This window comes from Gopherus evgoodei, chromosome 6, assembly GCF_007399415.2.
Source record: "Gopherus evgoodei ecotype Sinaloan lineage chromosome 6, rGopEvg1_v1.p, whole genome shotgun sequence".
Taxonomy (NCBI): domain Eukaryota; kingdom Metazoa; phylum Chordata; order Testudines; family Testudinidae; genus Gopherus; species Gopherus evgoodei.
The window spans coordinates 4,448,219-4,468,560 of NC_044327.1; the positions used below are offsets into that span (position 1 = coordinate 4,448,219).

General features: G+C 46.5%; 1 long non-coding RNA gene across 1 annotated transcript in view; it reads right to left on the bottom strand.

Annotated features, from left to right (window-relative positions):
• LOC115653449 overlaps window positions 1–7,643 on the bottom strand; it is a 9,997-nt gene extending 2,354 nt beyond the window's left edge. The window contains exon 1 of the long non-coding RNA XR_004000924.1: window positions 7,633–7,643. This is a non-coding gene — a long non-coding RNA (uncharacterized LOC115653449). The remainder of the gene's footprint in view (window positions 1–7,632) is intronic.
• Between the last annotated feature and the right edge of the window lie 12,699 nt (window positions 7,644–20,342).

Consider the following 20,342-nt stretch of genomic DNA (forward strand, 5'->3'; position numbering starts at 1 on the left):
AGGAGGGGTGTGTTTCTCAACCTTTTTGATACCAGGGACTGGCTTGTTGCCTTCCTAAACTGTGTTCTGGAAATCTCACAGACAGGTGCTAGTCCACAAATGCTCTTTGAGAAACACTGGATTAGATGATCATGATGGTCCTCTCTGGCCTTAAAGTCTATGAGTAAGTCTATGGTGACTAGCAACTGGTATAGCTGCACTGTTGCAATCTCCAAGCACAGATAGGGAAAGCCACAATTTGCACCCATTTTGCACCCATTTTCAGGGGCAAACTCGGCTGGTGCAAATTGTGATTTAACACTAAGGATTTGCACTAATCTATCAACACAGTTTTCTGGGCACCATGGCTGAATTAGAACTAATCACAGCCTTATATATATGTCTACAATCATACCAACCCATTCCTGCTTCTTATCAACAGGAAAGGAAGAGAGAAACATCCCTATTGTTGCTATTATATGTGGGATATCACAGTGATGGGGCAATACAAGAGTCTAGATGGATATAGTGATGATGGATCAATTTCAAGAGGCAGCTCCAACAAAAAAGGCACTGATTAAAGTACCAGCCATTTCCTAGCATTGAAACACAAGCCAAGGAGCTACTATTCTGTCAGCTTCCTACTCAACTTGGTTGTGACTCAGGAGCCTGAGTCATCGTGTTTAGAACAAAGAAATCGACACACAAAAGATATGTTCTCTTCCTTGCTTGCAGCTCTGCCTAGTCTAGCTCCCAACCCTCTCATTATGCCAGATAATCTAAAAATCCTGGATTCACTGCAAATAATTGGATGCTTTCTGACACTAGGAGGCATGCTGCATTATTTCCTCCAATCTTCAGGATATATTTAACCAAACATAGAATTGCTTGTATTTCCCTGATCAATTAGGAGAGCAGGCGAAATTGAGTAAGACATATCAGAAGAAGACAAGTTGATTCAAAGTTAAACCACAGCACAGTGAGGTTTTTTTCTTTAAATATTCCTAATCCATTAAGAACAATGGCAAAATGTGCACATGTGGGTCTCTAAAGGTGGGGAAATCTATATTTAAATAAAAGTGCCCTGATTTGAAGATGCTAAGTGCCTGTGTTTCCCAAGGATGACAGTGAGAGCTGTGGGAGATCCGCAACTCTGAAAATCAGGCTGCTTAGATTCAGGTCGCTAAGCATGGATTTAGGTGTCCAAATTTAGACATCCAAGGCTGGCCATTTGGGCTCTGAAAGTCCATGGTACTTGGCTCCTTAGTTATTTAGATGATTTTGACATTTTGTACCCTTAGGCTCCTAAGTGACTTTTGAAAATGGAAGTCAGGTTCCTAAGTCACTTACATTTTTGAAAATTCAGTTATCTCCTGCAATGAAGCATTCTGTGTGTGTGCATGTGTGTGTGTACTGCTGAGTGATGATAGCTAGGTTTGACCACACTTTGTTGCCTGCATTCTGTAAGTTGACACTGACATAACCACATCCTGGGTGCGTGAGTTTTGTATGTGGGAGATTGTACTAACCTTCTCTGCCAGGTTGCTCATGAAATCACTTGCACAGCGTGAGGCCATGCACGTTCCCTTAGCAGCACTTGGCAATTGTAGATGGTGTTTTCCATTGAAAGTGAAGTTGTTACAGGTATGAAAGATGGGCTTAGCTAGTGTAAGTCCTTCTGTATTTGGCTCTTTCCTATAGATTTTTGTTAAGACCTTCTGTTAATTCTTGCAGGATGACCTCTGGAGAGACATTGGTGTAAAGAGACATAACATTAGAAATGGCTAAAAGGGTGTCCTCATTAAAGCTGTGGTGATAATTTAGTCCCCAGTTTAGCTGAGGAAATCACTGCTGTCTTCAACACATAGGGGACATTTTCTTGACAAGAAGCTGCAGGTGTGCTCAATAGAATCAGATATTCTTTAGGGCAATGTCATTCACAGAAATAATAGCTACCTCAGGTTACTAAATGCAGGTACTTCTGGTAACAAATTAGATTTATCAGGTCCCAGTTAAGAATCTTTTCAGCAGATTGATTTCTTTTTCTTTTTAAAGGCGTCTGTAGTACAGAGGGTGATTTTACTGAATTTCATCTGTGGTGCCTGTGTCCAGAGGTTTTACACACGGTGGACTCCAAAATTTGTCATCTTTGACACTGCCCTTTCATGTACAGTTTTGATGTCTCTTTTTGACAATACCTTTTATCATCATTCGGATTTCCCGGACCACCCCCACCACCCCCAGTCAGAGGAAGATAATAACTGAATGTTGGATGTTTTTGCTGACAGAGTTAAAACAAACAATATTTCTCCTGCTGGCCTTTGCCCAGCAGCTGAGAGTGTGAAAATCCTTGATAAAGATTAAAAACCTGTAGGAGAAAAACTTATGCCTCAGCTCCTTTCCTGCCCCCCCTCCCCCGAAATGTTCTGCAAATCTGCTTCTTTGGTCTATTTTAATATCTAGGTTCTTTTTTTAATGGAGTTTCTGGTCCTTTGGAACAGAACAAATGTTCAGGCCTCTCTTAAAATCTAACTACTTTTTCTGACAGTTGTATCTATGGTGAGGAGGCAGCATTGGGTCTTAGGAAACCTCGGCTCAGTGGCTGGCCTGCTGGGTGATCTTGGGCAAGTCATCTCACTTCTCTCCTTGGGCCATGCACCAACCTACAGAGATGGACACCAGCTAACAACTCCAGCCTTGCGCCCCAGAAATATACAGTCTTATGCTGCTTAAGACTCCCATGGACAGTGCAAACTCATTATTTAGTTCACCACTCTGACAAAAGGGTAGTGGACATGCACCTGTCCTTGTTAAGTTCAACCAAAATCACACCATTTTAGGCTATGTCTACACTGTACACCTTACAATGGCTCGGCTGTGCCACTTAAGATGTGCTGTGTGGTTGCTCTTTATTGCTGGGAGAGAGCTCTCCTGGCAACAAAAGAAAACCACCTCCAGCGAAGGACAGTAGCTTCGGCAATCGTAAAATGGTTCCCACCAACAAAGCACTGTCCGCACCCAGTGCTTTTTGTCGCTAAAACTTTTGTCGTTCTTGTGCAGCAAAGTTACATTCACCTTACACAGAAGGTGTGCACCCAAAGTTACATCCCTAAAGCCATATTTTATACACAGCTGCTTACAAGTAAAAGGTACTGTCTTCGTCATCTGAAACTCGATTTAACCAGTCAACTTTTTACCTCGTATTTCTGGTACCATGGTGTTCCCCTTATCTCTTTGTTCTGAACACATGCATTTCAGGAACCAAACAGTGTGAAGATCCCTCCTATAATAGGGTAGAACAATCATGTCTTGTCCTCTTTCTTTGGGCCATTTCGGTACAGGTTTGTGAGAATAACTCCCTTTCTGTTGCTATGGTAAAGCACTCGTCTGTTCGGATCTTGACAACTTCCCTATTTGCTCAAGCCAAAACTTACTTCAGTGAATGCAAGGAGTTATGGGATACTTAGCATAAGTCAGCAGGGTTATATAAAAATCACAGGCCAATTGTGGCTATATAGCTTCCATAACATTTGTGCTTAATGTTATTTTTGCTTAATGTGTATGTGTGTGTGTGTATATATATATTATTAATAGGATATGTAAATATGCTACCCATGCAAGGCTATAGGTTATAGTCAAGGTGACGCTTTTGACATATCAATTTATGAAGTAGTGGTGAGAGCCTTTACATATGATTTAAAGTGTTTTATCAAAGTACATAAGTGGCAATACACAATTAACACAGCTAAAACTAATATACCTTGTACCAAAAGCAAAGCTTTAAATGCAACTTCTATCCAAATATGGGTGTGAGGATTTGGACTAGTTCCAGAGACCCTCTGCTGGAGGCCTCATGGCTCTGCCCAACCCCACCCCAGAAAACAGCAAGGAGAAATTCTTCAAGCGGCCTAGAGTGGCTGCAGTGGAGGCAGCCAATCAGGAGGGCTGCTGGAGCAGCCAATCAGGAGCCAGGAGGGCCATATAAAAAGGAGTAATAGGGACAGTGCAGTCAGTTGCTGCCTGGAGCTCAGGGTATGTCTACACTACAGGATTATTCCAATTTTACAGAAACCGTTTTTTTTTTAAATAGATTGCATAAAGTCAAGTGCACGCAGCCACACTAAACACTGTAATTCAGAGGTGTGCGTCCATGTATCGAGGCTAGCGTCGATTTCCGGAGCATTGTACTATGGGTAGCTATCCCATAGCTATCCCATAGTTCCCGCAGTCTCCCCCACCCACTGGAATTCTAGGTTGAAATCCCAGTGCCTGATGGGGCAAAAAACATTGTCCCTGGTGCTTCTGGGTATAGCCTCACCCCTCCCTCCGTGAAAGCAGTGACAGACAACCGTTTCACTCCTTTTTTCCTGGGTGAACTGTGCAGACGCCATACCATAGCAAACATGGACCCTGCTGAGCTCAAGACAGCAATTATGGATGTTTTAAACACCTCGCGCATTCTCGTGCAATCAATGCTGAACCGGGACCTGCAAAGCTAGGGAAGGAGGAGGTGGCTATGGCAGAACGGCAACGAGAGTGATGAGGCCATGAACACAGAATTCTCTCAAACTGCGGGCCCCGGCGCTTTGGAGATCATGCTGGTAATGGGGCAGATTCTAGCCGTTGAACGGCGATTTTGGGCCCGGGAAACAAGCACAGACTGGTGGGACCAACCACATAGTGTTGCAGATATGGGACGAGTCCCAGTGGCTGCGAAACTTTCGCATGCGTAAGGGCACTTTCATGGAATTTTGTGACTTGCTTTCCCCTGCCCTGAAATGCCAGAATACCAAGATGAGAGCAGCCCTCACAGTTGAGAAGCGAGTGGCAATAGCCCTCTGGAAGCTTTCAACGCCAGACAGCTACCGGTCAGTCGGGAATCAATTTGGAGTGGGCAAATCTACTGGGGGGGGTTGCTGTGATGCAAGTAGTCAAAGCAATCACTAAGCTGCTGCTACGAAAGGTTGTGACTCTGGGAAATGTACAGGTCATAGTGGATGGCTTTGCTGCAATGGGATTCCCTAACTGTGGTGGGGCGATAGATGGAACCCATATCCCTATCTTGGCACCGGAGCACCAGGCACCCAGTACATAAACCGCAAGGAGTACTTTTCAATGGTGCTGCAAGCACTGGTGGATCACAAGGGGCATTTCACTAACTTCCATGTGGCATGTCCGGGAAGGGCTCATGATGCTCGCATCTTCAGGAACACTACTCTGTTTAAACGGCTGCAGCAAGGGAATTATTTCCCAGATCAGAAAATAACAGTTGGGGATGTGGAAATGCCTGTAGTTATCCTTGGGGACCCAGCCTACGCTTTGATGCCATGGCTCATGAAGCCATACACAGGCAGCCTGGACAGTAGTCAGGAGCTGTTCAACAACAGGCTGAGCAAGTGTAGAATGGTGGTAGAATGTGCATTTGGCCCTTTAAAGGCGCGCTGGTGCACATTACTGACTCGCTCAGACCTCAGCCAAAACAATGTCCCCATTGTTATTGCTGCTTGTTGTGTGCTCCACAATCTCTGTGAGAGTAAGGGGGAGACCTTTATGGCGGGGTGGGAAGCTGAGGCAAATCACCTAGCTGCTGATTACGCACAGCCAGACACCAGGGCGATTAGAAGAGCACACCAGGAAGTGGTGTGCATTAGAGAAGCTTTGAAAACCAGTTTCATCACTGGTCAGAGTACGGTGTGACTATTGTGTTTGTTTCTCCTTGATGACCCCAACCCACTTGATTGACTCATTCCCTGTTAGCCACCCACCCACTCGCCCCTTCAATCACAGCTTGCTTTCTAAGGAAATAAAGTCACTCTCATTTAAAAATCGTGTATTCTTTATTACTTAATTATAAAAAGAGGGAAAGAACTGACAAGGTAGCCTGGGTGGGGTTTGGGAGGAGGATAGGAGGGAAGGAAAAGGCCACTAAAAATATTTCATAAAAATGAGAGCCTTTTGGTTGGGCTGTCCACTGGGGTGGAGTGGGCAGGTGCACGGAGCCTACTCCCATGAGTTCTTACTCGTCTGGCGGGTGAGGAGGCTGAGGAACATGGTGAGGGGGGAGGGTGGTTATACAGGGGTTGCAGCGGCACTCTGTGATCCTGCTGCCGTTCCTGAAGCTCCACCATACGCTGGAGCATGTCAGTTTGATCACGCAGCAGCCCCAGAGTTGCATCCCGCCACCGCTGATCTTTCTGCCACCACCTCTCATCTCGAGCATCTCTCCTGTCCTCACGTTCGTCCCTCCTGTCCTCATGTTCACTGGCATCTTTACTGTACTTTGCTACCACGTCCTTCCACTCATTCAGATGAGCTCTTTCATTACGGGTTACTTCCATGATTTCCAAGACCATTTCATCTCGCGTCTTTTTTTTTCACCGCCTTATCTGAGATAGCCTTAGGGATGGAGGAGGGAGACTTGAAAAATTTGCAGCTGCAGGAGGGAGGGAAAAAAGGGAGAGAAGTATTTAAAAAGATACATTTTACAGAACAATGGTTATACTCTTTCAAGGTGAACAACACTATTCACCTTACAGCACATGTGATTTCAGTACAAGGTCGTATTTTGAATCTTAATATTGAGTGCCTGCGGCTTTGGTGTTAGAGATCACAGACACAGGTCTGGGCAGCAGAATTCGGCTTACATGCGGCCATGGTAAGCCATTGTCTTTCGTCTTCTGCAGCCTTCATCTATCCAGCGCCCTCCTTTCCCAAATAGCAAGCAAAGCCTGTTGAGTGCTGCTTCTTTCCTGTTAATGTGCAGTAGCAGAAACCACCTCATGGCTGGTATCATGGAAGATCACTGCTAAACACCCCCGTTTCCCCCCCAACCGTGTGGCTGGTAGCAGGGAAGATCCCTGCTAGCTAAACGCAGAAAAGGTCAGTGCCAATCGCCCTCACCATCCCCCTGCTTGGCTACCTGCAGGGATTACCCCCACCTTGGAATTCACGGACGGGGTTGGGTAGTGGTGGTGGACCCCCCTAGAACTACATGCAGCTCAGTGTAGAAGCGGCATGTTTGCAGCCCTGCCCCAGACCTTCCGTTTGCGTCTTTGGTTTTCTGGTAGGCTTGTCTGAGCTCCTTAATTTTCACACAGCACTGTACTGAGTCCCTGGTGTGGCCTTTCTCCATTATAGCCTTGGAAATTTTTTCAAATGTTTTTTTCATTTCGTCTTTTGGAACGGAGTTCTGTTAGCATGGAATCCTCTCCCCATATAGCAATCAGATCCAGTACCTCCCATGTGGTCCATGCTGGAGCTCCTTTTCGATTCTCAGACTGCATAATTACCTGTGCTGATGAGCTCTGCGTGATCACCTGTGCTGATCAGCTCTCCACGCTGGCCAAACAGGAAATGAAATTCAAAAGTTCGCGGGGCTTTTCCGGTCTACCTGGCCAGTGCATCTGAGTTCAGATGGCTTTCCAGAGCGGTCACAATGGTGCACTGTGGAATAGCTCACGGAGGCCAATACCGTCGAATTGCGGCCACACTAACCCTAATCCGAAATGGCAATATCAATTTGAGCGCTACTCCCCTCGTCGGGGCAGAATATAGATATCAATATTAAGAGCCCTTTATATTGAAATAAAGGGCTTTGTTGTGTGGATGGGTGCAGGATTAATTTGGTTTAACGCTGCTAAATTTGGCATAAACGCGTAGTGTAGACCAGGCCTGAGTGTCACCTTCGATAGCATTAGCAAGAGTGAGAAAGCTAACAAAGTTTCCACAAAAATAAAACCCTGAAACCTAAAAAGCTAGAAATAGTTTTCTGTCACTTTTATGTACTGCCTCATTGGGTACCTATAGAACTATTATACATACCATAGGCGCTGCAGAGAATCAGGAGAGATATAGGATTCCACAGAACAGCTTCTGAAAGAAAGCCTCAATGGACACTGAAGAGTAACTGTACTGTTGTCAAGCTAGCTGCCAATAGCTAACAAGCCACAAGGGTCACACCCACTCAATTTTTTTAAGCAAAAGTGATAGAAATTACCTTCCAGGGAGTGAGGCAGGGCAAGGGGGTGGGCGGTAAGGGTGTTTCCCTCTAGAGAAACCAGACTCTCACTAGGGATCTAGTAGCAGAATCTAAACATAAGAGCATTGTAGTAAAGATCAAAGTACCTCCACTACAGGCAATCTTATTCAGGTTCTAAACTCAGCCTCACAATCTGACAGCTATACTCAAAGGGTATGTCTACACTAGGGAATTACTCTGAGTTTACAGAATTCGATTTTTGGCAACAGATTGTATAAAGTTGAGTGCATGCGTCCACACTAAGCACATTAATTCGGTGATGTGCGTCTATAGTACCAAGGCTAGCATCAACTTCAGGAGCGTTGCACTGTGGGTAGCTATCCCATAGCTATCCCATAGTTCCCGCGGTTTCCCCCCTCCCATCAGAATTCTGGGTTGAAATCCCATTGCCTGATGAGGCAAAAAACGTTGTCGCGGGTAGTTCTGGGTACAAGTCATCAGGCCCCCCTTTCCCTCCCTCCCACCCTCCCTCCCTCAGTGAAAGCAACGGCAGACAATTGTTTCGCGCTTTTTTTCCTGGGTTACCTGAGCAGACGCCATACCACGGCAAGCATGGAGCCCGCTCAGCTCACCATCACTGTATGTCTCCTGGGTGCTGGCAGACGTGGGACTGCATTGCTGCACAGCAACAGCTCATTGCCTTTTGGCAGCAGAAAGTGCAATACATCTGGTAGCCATCATCATCGTACTCCTGGGTGCTCTTTTAGCCAACTTCGATGAGGTCAGTTGGGGTACCTGGGCAGACATGGGAGTGACTCAGCCAGGTCCTTCCCATCTTCTGCCGAACACCCAGGAGATGACGATGGCTACCAGGCATACTGCACTGTCTCCTGGGGAGTAGCCAGGAGATGACAATGGCTAGCAATCATAATGCAGCATCTCCTGCCGGTCACCCAGGAGATGATGATAGCTTACAGTCATACTGCACCATTTGCTGCCAGCCTAAGATGTATAAGATAGATGGAGTGGATCAAAACAAGAAATAGACCAGATTTGTTTTGTATTCATTTGCTCCCCCCTCCCTCCGTGAAATCAATGCCCTGCTAAACCCAGGGTTTTGAGTTCAATCCTTGAGGGGGTCATTCTGTGTGACAGATGTTTATGTTTCTCCTTGATGCAAAGCCACCCCTTCTGTTGATTTTAATTCCCTGTAAGCCATGTCATTAGTCCCCCTCCCCAGAGCAATGGCAGACAATCGTTTCATGCCTTTTTTCAGTGCAGATGCCCTACCACGGCAAGCATGGAGCCTGCTCATCTCAAGGCAGTAGTCATGTACATTGTAAACACCTTGCACATTATCGTGCAGTTTATGCAGAACCAGAACTTGAAAAAACAGGTGAGGGCAGTGTGGGGACAAGAGTGATGAGGCGCTTTGGAGATCATACTGGTAATGGGGCAGGTTCATGCCATGGAACGCCGATTCTGAGCCTGGGAAACAAGCACAGAGTGGTGGGACCGCATAGTGTTGCGGGTGTGGGATGATTCCCAGTGGCTGCGAAACATTCACATGCATAATGGCACTTTCATGGAACTGTGTGACTTGCTTTCCCCTGCCCTGAAGCGCCAGAATACCAAGATGAGAGCAGCCCTCACAGTTGAGAAGTGAGTGGCGATAGCCCCCTGGAAGCTTGCTACGCCAGACAGCTACTGGTCAGTTGAGAATCAGTTTGGAGTGGGCAAATCTACTGTGGGGGCTGCTGTGATGCAATGGGCCAAAGCAATCACTGAGCACCATGAAAGAGTATACCCATTGTTCTGTAAAATGTATCTTTTTAAATAGCTCTCTCCCTTTTTTCCTCCCTCCTGCAGCTGCAAATTTTTCAAGCCTCTCTCCTCCATCCTGAAGGCTATCTCAAATAGGCAGCAAAAAAAATGCACGCTCAATGAAATGTTCTCTAAGATTATGCAGTTGACCTGCAATGAAAGAGCTCATCTGAATGAGTGGAAGGACACAGTATCACAGTACATGAAAGCGGCCAATGACCGTGAGAACAGGAGAGATGAATGTGAGGACAGGAGGGACAATCGAGATGAGAGGTGGCGGCAGGAAGATCAGAGGAGGCAGGATGCAATGCTGGGGCTACTGCGGGATCAAACTGACATGCTCCAGCATCTGGTGGAGCTTCAGGAATAGCAGCAGGATCACAGAGTGTTGCTGCAGCCCATTTAACCGCCCTCCCACCTCCCCAAGTTCCATAGCCTCCTCACCCAGATGCCCAAGAATGAGGGAGGGGAGGCTCCAGGGACCCAACCACTCCACCCTAGTGGGCAGCCCAAGCAACAGAAGGCTGGCATTCAACAAGTTTTGAAGTGGCCTTTTCCTTCCCTCGTCCCCTCCTCCCACACCCTACTCAGGCTACCTTGTCAGTTGTCTCTCTATTTTTATAATCAATTAATAAAGAATACATTGTTTTTAAATGATAGTGACTTTTCCTTTGCAAGCAAACTGTGATCGAAGGGGGAAGGGTGGCTGGCTTACAGAGAATGAGTCTACCAAGGGGGCGGGTTTTCATTAAGGACAAACAGAACTGTCACACTGTAGCCAGATCAGTCATGAAACTGGTTTTCAAAGCTTCTCTGATGTGCAGCGCTTCCTGGTGTGCTCTTCTAACTGCCCTGGTGTCTGGCTGTGCATAATCAGCAGCCAGGCGATTTGCGTCAACCTCCCACCCCGCCATAGACATCTCCCTCTTACTCTCACAGAGACTGAGGACCACACAGCAAGCAGCAATAGCAGTGGGGATATTGGTTTCACTGAGGTCTGAGTGAGTTCGTAAAGTGCACCAGCGACCCTTTAAATGTCCAAATGCACATTCTACTACCATTCTGCACTTGCTCAGCCTATAGATGAACAGCTCCTGACTACTGTCCAGGCTGCCTATGTATGGCTTCATGAGCCAGGGCATTAACGGGTAGGCTGGGTCCCCAAGGAAAACTATAGGCATATCAACCTCCCCAATAGTTATTTTCTGGTCTGGGAAGTAATTCCCTTGCTGCAGCCATTTAAACAGAGTAGTGTTCCTGAAGACGCAAGCATCATGAACCCTTCCCGGCCATTTCACATTGATGTTGGTGAAATGTCCCTTGTGATCCACCAGTGCTTGCAGCACCATTGAAAAGTACCCCTTGCGGTTTATGTACTGGGTGTTCTGGTGGTCCAGTGCCAAGACAGGGATCGGTTCCATCTCTCGCCCCACCACAGTTAGGGAATCCCATTGCAGCAAAGCCATCCACTATGACCTGCACATTTCCCAGAGTCACATGTGCTGTAAGGTGAATAGTGTTGTTCACCGTGAAAGAGTATAACCATTGTTCTGTAAAATGTATCTTTTTAAATACTTCTCTCCCTTTTTTCCCTCCCTCCTGCAGCTGCAAATTTTTCAAGTCTCCCTCCTCCGTCCCTAAGGCTATCTCAGATAAGGCGGCAAAAAAAAAAGACGCAAGACGAAATGGTCTTGGAAATCATGGAAGTAACCCGTAATGAAAGAGCTCATCTGAATGAGTGGAAGGACATGGTAGCAAAGTACAGGAAAGATGCCAGTGAACGTGAGGACAGGAGGGACGAACGTGACGACAGGAGGGACGAACGTGAGGACAGGAGAGACGCTCGAGATGAGAGGTGGCGGCAGAAAGATCAGCAGTGGCGGGATGCAACTCTGGGGCTGCTGTGTGATCAAACTGACATGCTCCGGCATATGGTGGAGCTTCAGGAGTGGCAGCAGGATCACAGAGTGCAGCTGCAACCCCTGTATAACCACCCTCCCCCCTCACCATGTTCCTCAGCCTCCTCACCTGTCAGACGAGTAAGAACTCGTGGGGCGAGGCTCCATGCACCTGCCCACTTCACCCCCGTGGACAGCCCAACCAAAAGGCTCTCATTTTTATGAAATTTTTTTAGTGGCCTTTTCCTTCCCTCCTATCCTCCTCCCAAACCCCACCCAGGCTACCTTGTCAGTTCTTTCCCTCTTTTTATAATTAAGTAATAAAGAATACATGATTTTTAAATGAGAGTGACTTTATTTCCTTAGAAAGCAAGCTGTGATCGAGGGGCGAGTGGGTGGGTAGCTTACAGGGAATGAGTCAATCAAGTGGGTTGGGGTCATCAAGGAGAAACAAACACAATAGTCACACCGTACTCTGACCAGTGATGAAACTGGTTTTCAAAGCTTCTCTAATGCACACCACTTCCTGGTGTGCTCTTCTAATCGCCCTGGTGTCTGGTTGTGCGTAATCAGCAGCTAGGTAATTTGCCTCAGCCTCCCACCCTGCCATAAAGGTCTCCCCCTTACTCTCACAGAGATTGTGGACCACACAGCAAGCAGCAATAACAATGGGGACATTGGTTTGGCTGAGGTCTGAGCGAGTCAGTAATGTGCACCAGCGCGCCTTTAAAGGGCCAAATGCAAATTCTACCACCATTCTACACTTGCTCAGCCTGTAGTTGAACAGCTCCTGACCACTGTCCAGGCTGCCTGTGTATGGCTTCATGAGCCATGGCATCAAAGCGTAGGCTGGGTCCCCAAGGATAACTACAGGCATGTCAACATCCCCAACTGTAATTTTCTGATCTGGGAAGTAATTCCCTTGCTGCAGCCGTTTAAACAGAGTAGTGTTCCTGAAGATGCGAGCATCATGAACCCTTCCCGGACATCCTATGTGGAAGTTAGTGAAATGCCCCTTGTGATCCACCAGGGCTTGCAGCACCATGGAAAAGTACTCCTTGCGGTTTATGTACTGGGTGCCCTGGTGCTCCGGTGCCAAGATAGGGATATGGGTTCCATCTATCGCCCCACCACAGTTAAGGAATCCCATTTCAGCAAAGCCATCCACTATGACCTGTACATTTCCCAGAGTCACAACCTTTCGTAGCAGCAGCTTAGTGATTACTTTGGCTACTTGCATCACAGCAACCCCCCTAGTAGATTTGCCCACTTCAAATTGATTCCCGACTGACCGGTAGCTGTCTGGCATTGAAAGCTTCCAGAGGGCTATTGCCACTCGCTTCTCAACTGTGAGAGCTGCTCTCATCTTGGTATTCTGGCATTTCAGGGCAGGGGAAAGCAAGTCACAAAATTCCATGAAAGTGCCCTTACGCATGCGAAAGTTTCGCAGCCACTGGGACTTGTCCCAAACCTGCAACACTATGTGGTTGGTCCCACCAGTCTGTGCTTGTTTCCCGGGCCCAAAATCAGCGTTCAATGGCTAGAATCTGCCCCATTACCAGCATGATCTCCAAAGCGCCGGGGCCCGCAGTTTGAGAGAATTCTGTGTTCATGGCCTCATCACTCTCGTTGCCACTCTGCCATAGCCATCTCCTCCTTGCCTGGCTTTGCAGGTCCCGGTTCAGCATTGACTGCACGAGAATGCGCGAGGTGTTTAAAACATCCATAATTGCTGTCTTGAGCTCAGCAGGGTCCATGCTTGCTATGGTATGGCGTCTGCACAGTTCACTCAGGAAAAAAGGAGCGAAACGCTTGTGTGCCACTGCTTTCATGGAGGGAGGAGTGAGGCTGAACCCAGAAGCACCAGTGACAATGTTTTTTGCCCCATCAGGCACTGGCATCTCAACCCAGCATTCCAATGGGCGGGGGAGACTGTGGGAACTATGGGATAGCTATGGAATAGTTATGGGATAGCTACCCACAGTGCAACGCTCAGGAAATCGACGCTAGCCTCGGTACATGGACGCACACTGCAGAATTAATGAGCTTAGTGTGGCCGCATGCACTCGACTTTATACAATCTGTTTTAAAAAACCAGTTTCTGTAAAATCGGAATAATCTTGTAGTGTAGACATACCCTTAGGCAGACCATCAAGCAAAACATCTGTCCCCACGCTCTCTCTCCACTGGGATCTGGCATCAGGGCATTTCAGTTGAAGGAGACGCCCTCAAACAGGATAGGCTAAGCACAGTTCTGCTGCCCTTTACTCATACAATAAGGGTAACAACACTTCATTATCCCAGCATTCAAATGATTTGTAACCCAACACCAGCCAAAACTGATCACTTGGGCAACACAGCAATGGAACTGGTTGACAACTGGGGAAGTGTTGGGGAAATTCAGCGGGGATGGACACCTTCCCTTGGGGGCGTCTGGGGAAATCTCTGCTTTGAGGTCTAGTGGCAGCAAATGTGAGAGTTAAGCTGAACCAGACCAGAGTTTGCTGGGGAAGCAACATGTTCAGACTGAGAGCAAGAATCATATGTTGTTTATCAGTGCTCCCTCTGGTTGGTTTGAGGAACTGTGGCTCCAGGGGGATACAATTCTAATCAATCAGTGGAGAATTGCTGCAGTTTGGAGACTAAGCAGGGGTGGGGGGAAATGTAGAGGATCTCTAGAACTCCAAGAAAAGCACAGAGTGTCACATTTCTCTTGGAAAAACTTCTTATATCATCACAAAGTGAGGTGACACTCAACACTGTAAAAGCAGCTACACTGCCAAAAATAAAACCTGCAAGCACCTAACACATCTCTATGGTTTATGTTTAATGAGCCATGAGAGACAAAAACGGCAGGTCATTGATGCTGATTGTCCAATGTGGATTTTTTTTAATTTAGCATAGCTGGTTGAATAAAGAGGTATTTGTGGTAAACCATCTGTGACAAAAACAGGATTACATTAAACTAAATGCAACTGTCCATGAAGAGCACAGTAAGGAATTGCTCTTTGGGGAGCGGACTCGCTGAAATCTTATTTATAAATGTAGGGGTGAAGAAATTATCATTATCCTTTGGATTAGGAATCTATAGCCGTTCCAAAGCATCTGTGTGCATAAGATAGATCTATGCTGCATGCCTCAGGAGGCTCATCACAGAAGGTCCAGCTCAGGAAGAGGGGCTGAAGATAGCTCTAATTAATTGCAACCTGCCCTGCTGCTTAGGGGAATTGCTGGAATGCAGAGAGCTGTTGCCAGTCCCTCTCCCAAACCTCACATGCCCCCGACTGGTGTGCTGTTGGGGGCTGGAGAGGATCATGTTGGGTTTGATGGAGAGTTCCATGCACCAGCAATTCAGGGCAATGTGGCCCTGCACTGGGAAACCTCCGCTGTATGCCGCTTTGACCCCTACAGCCCCTTATGCAACTGGAGTGATGTCCAGGGGCTACAGCAGGGCCAGAATCTGGCCCAATATCCCTTTAGTGTTTCTCATAAGCAAAGATCCTGATTATTCATTCCAGCTCCTGAGCTTCTCTCGTTGTGCCAACGCTAGGCTCTGCCCATTACAGGCTCTCACTGCTCTGCCACTTTCACTTAGTCAGGCATCACTCTGATTTGTCCTCATCTTAAATATCAAATGGATCCAGGGCTGAATTCCAGCTGCCCCAGCACAGCCAGGCTTGGGAGGCAAAAAGGCAGAGGAAACCCTCTACAAATAGGCTTAAACAGATGGCAACAATAAGGTGGCTGCTGGCATTCTCTGAGCAAGGGAGGCCACTAATGTGGCTGGTAGTTCTTGGTTACCCTGGAGCTGGCCTGTTTGGCTGAGATGAGGACAAGGCAATGGCCCAAACCACTAGAGGACTGCAGTGGGAAACGCGATTGTTCTAAAGAGTCAGTGGCTGCAGCTGTGGTTTTGCTCCCCTGGGGGAAGAATGCTACTTGGACAGGGGATCTCCTCCTCACTGTATAGTCCAGGGTCGCTGAACCAAAATTTAGCCCTAATCATTTAGGAGATGAAGCTAGTATCCCTGGCACCTCAGGATACAGTGAATGCATTGATTTTCGGTCAGTAGCACTGGCCACTCCCAAAAGGGGCAGATCACTAGCTCCAGTACTTCCTTTCCACACCATCTAACAGAGCTGGCCCCAGAGTTCCCCCTGCAGTGGCATGTTTTGGCTATTGTGTGACTGAATCTACTATTTTTTTGAAAAAAGCCAGAGAATTAATCCTGCTTGTATTAGGAAAGTGGCAAGAGTTTCCTTTCCAAAAGCATCTTTGTCCAGGTTTTGGGGAATGTGACATTACAAGAATTGCTGAGGAGTAGCTGTTCTGCAAATAATTTTACCAGGATGAGTCTGACCCTACAATAAGCTTGAGGTTGCCACATGGAATTGACTACTAAGAATAGAGCCAAATGCTTGTCTGGCATCTGGATTTGAGAACTAATCTGAATTTTAGGATGCCCTTATGTTCATGTATTGCTTGGTAGGTCATCACAGGCCAGTCTATTTATATGAAGTGAAAAAATTAATGTAAAGTAAAACTTTAAACATTCTAGATTTTTGAACTGTTACCAACACAGGCATGCATTTTATTTTAGAGCAAAATAAGTGTTATAATAGTAAATAGCTTTCAGAGATTGATAGCCAGAGGATGACACACATGTACCAAATTAGATGTAGGGCAGATCTTTAAAAATATATCTGCTCCTTGTGAGATTTTCACACCTAAATCTAAATCTGTGCCTTAATTCCTTGTTAACAACTGCAAATCCAAGGAATTTTATCACTTTCTTCCATGTATATTTTTTTCAATTCAGAAACAAGAGCCAACAAATTTTAGAGTCAAGACAAATTAAATTCAGTTGTGACATGAGGCATCCAGCTGCCTTTCTCCTGTTCTTGCCAATATGTTATGAACTTGACGCATAGCTCAAGAGGGAACTCTAATTTCTCCTCTGTGTGTTTAAGGTCACAGACTTGAAGATGTGGTTCAGCTAAGTGACCCCAGAGCCTCAGTCATGCCAAGAGTTGCCTCTTTTTAGAGTTTGTAGTAATAAGTTCTACACATTGGTTATTTCATTCCAAAGCACTTCTCAAATCTGATGTACGTCACTTCATCTACCCCTGAACTGCAAAAACCTCTAGGTTGAAATGGATCAGTTGTTTAACAGCCCACAGCACAGTTATGCAAGGCTTAGGAGAGGACGTGGAAAGTATTTCAGTTTCTGAGTTATGCAAGTTGGTGGTGTTAGTCACATTGCCTCCATGAAGATAAGTACCTAGGAGTCAGCAAACTTCTGCTGAGCATGACAAATGGTGGGTAAAGTGGTAGATGATTTAAAGAAGCTTGTGTTCAATTGTTTTACTAAGGGAAGGGTTAGGCAGGACTGTCAGCTCCACAGGAATAAGCACTCCTTGTGACTAACTTCCTAGAAGTCCATAAGCCAAAATCTGCATATCTGAATAGCAAAGTAGTAAGTCAACATGTATCCACTGGGACAGGCCTCTGGGTGGAGTCAGGAGAGATCAAAGAATTTGGAAAGACAGGAGCAGTTCAGGCAGGGATAGTGTGTTCCAGTTCACTATACCAGGTGCAGTATGTGTGGTAAAATGCTGTGACACCAAGCAGAAGTACAAAACCATGTCCAAGCAGCTCTAAAGATGCAATTAAAGCACCTTGAGTATGAGGTTGTGGGACTTGGTAATTCACAACATATAGTAAGCTATAAAATGAGGCATTCTGTGGATACCCTAGAGGGTTTCTGGATCATGGGCACCAGGTTTATATAAATTTTGGTGGTACCCAGAACAAAGCCATCCCATCCATAGGATGGACCAGGACAACTGCCCCAGGCCCTGCACTTTGGGGGACCCTGTGCTTCAGAGGGATGCGGGGTCCAGGGCGGCCTGGGAGGCTAGCGGGGGAGAGCCTGGCACAGGCAGTAGCAAGTGCTCCACCCCCTCCCCGCCCCTCCTTCGCCTCCTCCCCCAAAGCCCCGATCTCACCTCTTTCCAGCTTCCATCCACTCCCCCGAGCAACACCAAGTGCCAGTGGGGCGGAGTGGAGCGGGGCAGGCTGGGGCCGGGTCACTTGCTGCTGCCAGCACTAGGCCCCCTGCTAACACCCTAGGTCGCCCTGGACCTAGCGTCTCCCTGAAGCGCAGGGCACGATAAGTCCAAACATTGGTGGAGCTGGGCCCACATTCTTAAATATTGGTGGCACACAGGCCCACAGGCCCATATAACTTGCTCTCTATGTCTGGATGCAATGATCTCTCAGACAAAGCAGCTGTAAGTATGGTGGGGGAAAGTAGGGAGAAGCTTCCTTGGCATGGGATTCTCCTTCTGAGAACTGTTGAGAATGACAGATAGCTGGGAGTGGCTGAGTTTGGTAATAAGGGTTTGGGCAGCAAAGAACATTGTTCCTATGGTCCTCACAGCCATCTGTATTAGAGTGATGACTTGCACTCTTGCCTGGCAGGTATCAAATACTGCAGAAGATGTTCCGCCTGTTGCAGGATTGGGCCCCACAGTTTATAAGCAGAGACCTCCAACCTGTTAATCATGATCAACCTACCCCTTCTACACTGAAACATCTTGGGAACAACTAATTCTCCCATACAGCACTCTAATGTGGACAGGGGTCAGACTACAGAAAAATAAGTGGAGACGTTCCCTCTGATTCCACCCTCAAAGCAAGCTCCGTCCATTCATAATGCAAACGAGATGCCAGTCATAGATGGACTTTGCAGATCTTCACCAAGGGTTTGTCCCTCTTCCTCCTGGCATGCTCTAACCAGCAGGGAAAGAGTTAGGAATGTTAATTCTGAAACCTAATTAAGTCTCTTCAACCTGCTAAGTTGAACAGGGTGACTAATACCTCTCAGCCATTGTTTCAGGCCAGTAGGACTCTGAGGTCACATTAACATCTGGTTCACATATTTTGTAACCATAGGAAATAAAGAATCCCTTTTTAATGAAATGTTCAGGTTCTGGGACACGACAGGCAACCAGGACGGAAGAACAATGGCTCACTGAACTGCTGCAAACCTGCCAGAGCCTAACCCTCAACTTGGAAATGCTGCTGAGTAGGTAGGAGACCAGCAAAGACTGAGACATTGCTGTGGGGAAGCTTTCATCAGATATCAGTGGCCCCAGCACTTTTCAGTTTAATCCCATGGGATAAGTGGGATCTGAACTGGTTAGTGAGAGAGGTTTCCAGTAGAATATTTGAGATGGCTACAAGGATGGTGCGGACCCTTCCACTTGTGTCTACAGCACGTGCAGTGCAGCACCGTTCCTACTGACGACATTCTTGTCAGCAAATGGGCTCAGGATACATTCTTGCTGAGAAACATGTCTGATATCTGACTCACAGGCTGTTCGGTATAGATAGAATTAGCCTTCTGCCTGTCTTGTGTTGTGTCAGCCTGTTCTGTAAAACCACTTCCTTACTTTACTTGCTATAGATGTCAGGGCTTAATCACGCTGTGCTGAAATCAGCCTGGGGTTACAAGAAGTCATTCACCTTCTCACACAGCCTGAACACAAGTTGTGCGCGAAGAGCAACAAATAATTAAGGCTGAGATTCACATAGGTATTTAGGCACCTCATTGCCATTGAAATCAGTTACAGTGAGGTGCTTACATACCTTTGTGAACTCCAACCTAAGAGACTCCTGGCCTCGGATCTGGGACTTCATTGGGAATAATGTGCCATGTTTGACAGAATAAATGTACATATGCAGACCAGATTTTTCAAAAGCTCAGAACCAAACAGTTCCCATTTAGGCACCTACATGAAATGGCAAGATTGTCAGTAGTGCTCAGCTCCCATTCAGAACTGGCTGACCCAGAATCGGAGGCAATTAAAGGTACAACCACATTTTCACCCCCATGCCCTTTGCATGGTGCAGAGAGCAGAGCTCAGCCAGATGTGAGGACCTAGCCCTGTCTCTCCATCCCCCTTTTAAACTCTTCTGAACTGTTGTGCAAGAACTGCTATATGATTTTTTTCTTTACTTGCAGTGAAATTGACATTAAAAAGTGGGTTTAAATTAATCTGACACTCCAAGGCCCCTTTATGTTGCCAGTACTGTGAAGGGGCCATACTGTAAATAAGGTCTAATGAATGAACATAATATAAGCTTGGTTATGTACAGGATGTTTAAGTGCCTGAGTCAGCTAGGGGTTGGGCTTTCAGAGGTGCTGAGAAGCTACAACTCAAATTAAAGCTAATGGGAGCTGTTCAAACTCAGAACCTCAGAAAATCAGGTTGTGGGTGTGTGATGTTATTGATATAAACTGGGACCATATAGAACATGGGTTGCAACCAAGGTCCTATAGTGGCACCAAATCTTATGTAAAGTGGGTCATATAAGGTGTCTAAGACCAAGTTATGAGTTACTGGTTATGATTATGCTGTCTGTATGTCTCTATCATTTTGTAGTTGAAGTTATAAGCATTGGCTGTATACTGTCTATATTTCAAATTGGTGCTGCAGTTCTGAGAAACACCCCAGATAAGTTGATGTTAGCTCTGCTTAGCCTGCTTGATGGCCCATTAAGGACCATCAGCTACACAACTGACCCACTGAGAGGAGGCAGATATGCCTTGTATCTCAGCAGGGTGTGCAGGATTGGCCCATCTGACTCCAAACTC